The sequence below is a fragment of the Pollachius pollachius genome (assembly GCF_949987615.1).
Source record: "Pollachius pollachius genome assembly, chromosome: 13".
Taxonomy (NCBI): domain Eukaryota; kingdom Metazoa; phylum Chordata; class Actinopteri; order Gadiformes; family Gadidae; genus Pollachius; species Pollachius pollachius.
In genome coordinates, this window is record NC_136946.1 from 13439839 (window position 1) to 13447748 (window position 7910).

Below are 7910 nucleotides of genomic sequence, written 5' to 3' on the forward strand. Positions count from 1 at the left end.
TAAAGCAGGTAAACCCCACAACATCGGAGAAACATTTATCTTACCTGCTGCCAAAGATATGTGTTCCGTGATGCTGGGAGAAGCTGCTGCCGCCAAGCTAAATGCCATCCCACTATTTGACAACACCGTCCAGCGCCGCATCTCAGACATGGCATCTGATGTGAAAGGTGCTGAACGGTGTTCGTAAGAGCCCGTTCTACTCCATTCAGCTTGATGAATCTACCGACGTGGCTAACTGTGCTCAATTAATGGTGTATGTGCGCTATATTGAAGAGCTCAGTGTCCAGGATGAGTTTTTGTTTTGTTATCCTCTGCATACTCGCACTACAGCAGAAGAAATATTCAAGGCTTTGAATGAAATCATGCAGGAGTGTCATATTGATTGGAGCCGTTGTTGTGGAATATGTACTGATGGGGCAAGGGCAATGACAGGCCGACACAGCGGCCTGGTGAAGAAAGTGGAAGCGGTTGCCCCGGCCGCTGTTTGGAAGCACTGTATCATCCATCGCCAGGCCTTGGCGACCAAGAAGATGCCAAAAGAGCTGCGCGCAGTCCTGGATGAGGCAGTAAAAATTGTCAACCTAATTAAATCACGCGCCATGAATTCTCGTCTTTTCTCCGTCATCTGCAATGAGATGGGCGCTCACTTCCAACAGCTGCTGTTCCACTCCGAGGTCTGGTGGCTGTCTTGGGGCAAGGTCCTCACCCGCTTGTGTGATTTGCGCGAGGAAGTGCGCCTATTTCTTCCCGAAATCAGCTCTCCACTGCTGCAGCAAAGTGAAGCGTCACTTGCACACTTTTTGCTGTCTGTGGAGACTGAGTTCCAACACCTCTCCAAAAAGGCGATACAGGTACTCCTCCCCTTCACATCCACATACCTGTGTGAGTGCGGTTTTCCACGTTAGCCATGATTAAAAGCAAGTACCGGTCAAGGCTGCGGGTAGAGGATGATCTTCGATTATTCCTCTCTACAGTGCAGCCCGCATCAGGCGCCTGTGCGCGTCAAAGACGCAAACACATTGCTCCCACTAAAGTAGAGGTGAGCTAAAAATATGGCTAAACTGGCAGTTTACAGATTAAGATGTTCGAATGTATTTTTAAAAGTTAAGAAAAAAACATGCTTGGATTAAGATGTTAAAATATGTAAACAAATGTGTTTAACGCACAAAGATGTTTAGAATGTTTCAAAAGTATGTTTAAAATGTTTCAAAAATATGTTTAAAATGCTTCAAAAATATGTTAAAAATGTTTCAAAAATATGTTCAAAATGTTTCAAAAATTATCAGAGATGTTTAAGATATGATCAAATAATTGTACAAGTGTACCAAGTAAAATAATTAAAAGATCTTTCACAGGGATTTAGAAAAATTTTTTGGGGGGGGGGCTAAGCTGAAATTTGTTCTCTGTGGGGGGGCTCACTCTCTCACACTTTGAAAACCCCTGTCATATGGGAAAGATTTTCGAAACGGCTTGTAAAGGTATGGCCACACTGAACGCGTTACGCACGTTAGAGGCGTAGAAAATCTGCATTTTTGCATAGGGAACCATTGTTTTAGGCACGTAGATGCATTACACGCGCTAATATAGCGCGTTAGGCGCGTTACTGTGCGTTCACACCAAACGCGACGGGGCGACAAGATCCCATACGAAGTGAACGTAGAGACACGTATCGGGCGAATTATTCGCTAGAGAAAACCGTCGACAAGTTTTGATTTGCTCGAGTTGAAATATATAAACTTTGACGCGACATTCGCGTGATGACAGCCAATCAGCTTGGCCACTGAGTGACATGTGTAATGTAACAGCCAATCAGCGTTCAACCGGCCAACTCAGTGCAGTGCAGTCCGGGGTTAACTGCAGCATGGATGAGAAAGTTATTGTTGGCGTTTGCGACTCCCGGAGCTCTATATATAATAGTATATAATATAATATAATTGTATATATAATATCACGGCCAAAAGCTCTGTGCGCTTCCGGATGGCCGTAGCGCGGGGAGCACTCATAGGGATTGGGCTTCTTGGGGTTTGTTTACCGGCGTTGCTATGGTTTCCGGTCTTGTGTGTTCCAACGGTTTATTAGGTAGGCCTATCTAATAAATAAATCTCTGTCTAATCAATACTTCATTCACTGCCTCTTCCGTGGTCATTACAATATTATGAATAGACTGCGTCGGGTCCTCCACGTCTCTCCCTCTTCCACAAAGAGTAAAGACATGCAATTGTGGTTATCTCGGCCGTGGTTGAGAATGAATTGGCATGAAGCACTGTTGGCAGCCAAAAGTTGTGGCCCGACAAATTCGCCTGACAAAACTTGCACAGCGACAGATTATGATTTGTGGTGCGACAAAACTTCGGCGACAACGCGAACGGATGACAAATGTCACGTTTGGTGTGAACGCACAGTTATACGCGTTTTACGCACCTAAATAACGCGCCCAACGCACCTATGCGAGTTAAAAAAATTAAGCTCCTACGCGTGATGCTTAGCCGCGATATCCAATCAGCGTTGAGCTTGACCCGATGTCACTGGCAGAGAGACGGAGCCGAGGACGCACAGAAGCAGAAAGAACATGGACGACCAAGTCATTGTTTCAGTGTATGCTGAAACGATGAGGAGGTGTTGAAACTCACCCAGCTGTAAGCGCCAACGGAGGATGTCATGCACTAGAGTTTAGATTCTCTGCCCGAACCCGAGCCGACCCGCGGGCCGGGTCAGGCCGCTAAGCAAGACACCTCCGCTGCGCGTCGGTGTCCTGTTTGCCCTGTCGGGGCTTATTTTCCCGATAATGACCAGCGTCCTATACATTATCCCTTACATATAGATTTAACAGAGTAGGCCTAAGTAACAAATGTGTAAAAAGTTACACATGTATTAAAAAAATGTCGGGTTGAAATCGGGCTCGGGCTCATAATTACAGTAAATGTGTCGGGCCGGGCGGGGCTCGGACAGAACGTGCACAGGCTCGGGCTGGTTGGGGCTTGATTTTCTGGGCCCGATCTAAGCTCTATCATGCACCCAAACACGGCGGCATTTGGGTTTCCTACTCTCCTCGAAGTCCTACAACAAATACAGTGCAGCGATGGTGGTGATCTCAGCCATGATTGTGGAGCAAAAGAAAAGTAGTGGGGGAAAATAAGTTTTGGGCGGGCTCATCTAGCTGCGTAGACGCGTTAGGCGTGTTAAGCGTCCATTTTTGTGACACACAATGATCAAGCGTCAGGTTAGGCACGTTACGCGCATAACGCGTTCAGTGTGGCCATACCTTAAGGCTAATCACGCTCACAACTGGTGGTATAATAAGTCCCCTTTAAGGCTTTAGGGATGTCCCAATGTCGAATTGCAAAGGGCGTGAGGGTTTGAGTCTACACTTACCGAGCCCTTTCCTTGAGTCCTCATCAGTGCAGACTTCACCTAAGGGAATTATCCAGGCAGAGTTCAAAGCGTTGTGGCGTTTACCGCGGAGACCATAGGGTAATCCGGAAATTAGGAAGTTAGACAACAAGGCGACGCTACTGTCAATGCTCGACCAGATGGGAATTTCAGCCTTTTTTTAGTAAGCCGGATCATTTGGATCAGCTCACCAACAAGACCCGGCTCTTTTGGCTCCCAAACGGCTCTTCATATTGCTAATTATACCTTTTATAATTCAGCCAAATGTAGCCCCTTCTGACTTATGATTAGTATGTGTAGGCCAATAATCACCTAAATTATTCAACACATCCTTTATATTGAAGTATTCAAAAGTAAAAATTAAAATTTATATCAATAAATTGCTGTATCCGAATGTTGAGAACATCTTTGTCATTAAACGTTGCCAAGGTAACGTGCTCTCGTAAAGTGCTGTCCCAATCCCATATATACCTATCTGAGCCCATGTGAACTCACACACTCACTCACTTAGCACCTGAGATCAATTAAGTCTGTGAGTCCTTAGTCCTCAGGGCTCACTTTGGGGTTGGGCCTTTCCCTCACTCTCTCCCTCTGCTATTGTGACATATATCCAGATAATGTAGAGCTATTCATCAGGTATTTGCTTGAGCCCACATTTCAGCCTTGAATTATTTTCATGGCACTATATATTTATTTATGGTAATATTTGTGTTATTAAAATAAAGCGAAGCATTGCCATGAAAAAACATGTGGTGCAAACGTTTCCCTTTTGGATGACCACGATTACCTGCTGAGTATTGGGAAATAGATCTACAAAGCTTGGCTCTCCTGAAGAAATTGAATTTACCACAAACATTTTTTTTTTTCCCTGAAAAACTGAAAAACATCAGGCCTGGGCTCTGCAAGATAATGCATCTTTCAGTTTGATACTATGGCACTGATTACAATTTCATGTTTCATAATACTGGGAACTTGGAGGAACTTAAATAGCTCATAGTCGCAATTACTGTCCTCACAAAGAGCAGGGCTTCTACAATTGACAGCCCCAAAAATGTTTGAGTTGTTATTGAGGGTGTGGAATTCATAACAGGACATGAAGGTATTGCCAGGGGTTGCTCTATTCTCCATTGGTCTTGACCTTCACACTGAATATCGATTATCCCAGGCAGCTGAACTATACCTTTGCGGTATTCCAAACACTTTTCTTTGACCTTAATGCTTCAAAGCTGTCAAACAAAGTCCAGTTCCTCAAAATCAAACCTCTGGCTTGAAAATACGCAGTGGTCGCAGTGCACACTTAAGTAGACCTACATTGTCTGTAGTACATAATGTACCGCTTCTTCAGAGCTTTAGGATTGCACACGTAAAAAGTGCTGTTTGTTGACTCTATCCCTATCCCATGAATGTTAATGAAACTTCAATTGTTTTATTGTTGTCTGTTCAAAGATTTAGTATGAATGCATTTTTTATGATTGTATCTTTAATTAAGTAGTTGAAATTGAGAACTAAGATTGCTTTATAAGTAAGTAAGGTACTTGTAATGCTCCCCTAAGTGACCGTCAGCCCTAACATGGAAAATCCCAATCCAGTAGTTCAATTATTTTAGCAAATGATAGTAACTTGCCCACTTCGACTATCTTTTTTCAAATAGCTTCAGGTTCCCCCTCATTTATAAATTAAGTGCTGAATCTAAATTGTATTTGTTTGGAGACAGTTTAATTGTTGTTGTTTTTGTTAGAGTTTTGTTAAATGATAGCAAAATTTTAAGTAAATTGAGTTCTTCATTAACGCTCAAGTTTGGTAATCCAAAGAAAGAAGAAGTTCCCATTTGATGGACAGCAATGGATTAATTAAATCAATGCAATGATTAATATAGATGATTATTACTTAATAATTTATATCCTTAACCCTATTAAATATAATTATATCTGTTCTATTTACACATTTAGAAGTCTGTTTTTCATACTGAGCATAACTGAGCATTTCTGTTAACTGTTTCTTAATTCCTTTTAATTTATATAAACTCAATACCACACATATTTATGTTTAATTAGCATTATTGCTTGCAATCTGTTGCTTTAATTTAATTGAGTAGATATGGTGCATATTTTTTCTTACAGTGTGGATGCAAGGAATGTTGTATGTTATTGCAGATATAAATAACGAATGTGCAATGCATAATTTAGAAGCGTCTGATTTAACACTGAGATATACTTTTCTGAACTTTTTTTTCCGAAGGTAACCATCCATTTTTCATGCCTTCCTTATTTAATTTCTTTCATCTTGCAAGTCTTTTTCGGCACTCGGTTTAACCTCAACTGTCGGCGAAAGTCGAAAGAAAAAGAAAATGAACATTCAAGGGAGCAAGTGGATGACTGGCAGTGGAGGAACAGTGGAGAGCTAGGACACAAAAGTGGTGGAGAAAGAGAGCGGTGAAAAACAAACACCGGCACTCCAAAGGGGTGTTGAAACCATAATTGGCATTGTACGACAGCAGGAGTGGAACTCAAAATGTTAAAATATTCAGAGCGCTGTTTGGAACTTCTCCCCTCGTCCTCTCACCTTCTGCCAAAAACTTGTTCCTCTACCTTTTTCCCGAATCTCTTTATAGTTGTATCCAACTCCACCAACTGTCAGAACTTATTGTTAGCATCCACAGCCTTTCCGAAGGGCAGTTGTCACCGGTAGCGCCCCTCGACAGAGCACCGTGGCAAAAACATTTGGCTTCCACTCTCAAGGCGCTGCTGCCAAACAGCATAGCGATGATTTATACGAAACCCGTTTGCCCTGTAATGGTTTTCAAAGAGTGAAAAAAAATAAAGACACGATTCGCTGAGAAACCCTTTCTACAGCATTTTCCGATGGATGGCTTCTACGCAATCCTCTCTGCTTTTTTTGAAGACTATCTATAGCTCTGCACGCAATCCACCTGTATAAACATTGCTCATTCCTCTTTTGGAACCTCCCCACCACCTATCCACCATCAACACGTGCAAACACACAGAGAAGACACACACAGTTGGATTCCACGGGAGACTCACTGCACCTGCCTCTACCTCCGTTTGTTTTTCCAAGCCTCTCTCTCTCTGTCTCTCTCTCTCCCTCCCTCTCTCTCTCTCACTCTCATTACCATACCTTTGATCGCGCTAGCCCTACCTTTCCATCGCCTTCATTACCGATGCAGTAACTCCCTCTGCCATCTTTTTTTGTGTTTTTTCAAAAATATCTTTGTCCTAGTCAGCAGTAAGGAGTGTTCGTTTAACAATTGCCTAAGATGGAACTACATCCCAAAGAGCAGATGGCTTTGAAATGGAAATAGAGGTGGTGGTGGTGGGAGGGGGGTCTGTGTGTTAGTGCGTGTGTGTGTGGGGGGGAGTTCCGATGAATGGGCATTGAAGGGCGTCACATCTTCAAGATAGCAATGATGACGGTGCTCTCCTCCAGCAGTCTACCTGATGCGTCAGACCGCCGTAGCAGAGAGCAGACGCACTTTTGGGGTTTCGCCAAAAAAACATTAAAAGAATCAGCATGTACGCCAACACGAAATGGATTTCATGGCCATGGCTCTATGGCCCACTGCTTCCTATATCTTCTTTGGTTTGAGTTGGGGGGGAATTGTGTCTGCCATTAGCTTGATAATGCCCCGCAGTCATGATTAGCTGAGGCGCGAGAGGGAAACAGCCGGCCTCTGATTGGACGAAGAAAGAAGCTACTGATTGGGGATCAGAGTTTAAAAGGAGTAAATGGTGGCGTAGAGAGGCATGATTATAGCAAGAGTGACACTCTTGTGTGTGTTTGTGGGGGTGCGTGTGTTTGTGTGTGTGCGTGCCTAAGAGAACAATAGCCTGTGCAACATGGCAGCAATGATCAGTCACTGAGATGAATAATCACAAGACACTCTTGGTAAATGTTGCAACAAAAATAAAAGATAAAGGAAAGTGTTGTGTTGCGGTGACCTAGCATGAAATATCTTCTATGATGCGTCGCTGTCTGGCATGTTAAGATCCTGGTCAATGATCAATGCTCACTGCTGTTTGATAGAGGGATACAATAAGAAACCAATGGTGCATTAACACACAGACAGACAGAGGGACAAACGGAGAGTTGATGAAAGCAGCATTCTAAACGTGTTCATAATTAGGATGAAGTCTTTGTTCTTTGTCTGTCACCAAGGGAGCGAGCACTCCCATAAATATTTCTCCTGTGGCAGCGGTTCCTGATTACAAGGCTTCTGAATGCATCGCTTTAAATCACCCAGAAGTAGCTATAGGAACACAGGTGTAAGCAAACACACACACACACACACACACACACAGACACACACAGACACACACACTCACCGCCAGGCTCAGAAATTGGTAAATACACCCTGTAATTGCACCCAGACATTGTGCAACAACGTGACCTTGTGTGCCATTGTAAACAGAAATTAAAATTACGGTCGGAGCATGGACAAAGTTAGATCCCACCTCCAACACAACACCCACTAACCCACCCACCCACCCACCCAAATCCTCTCA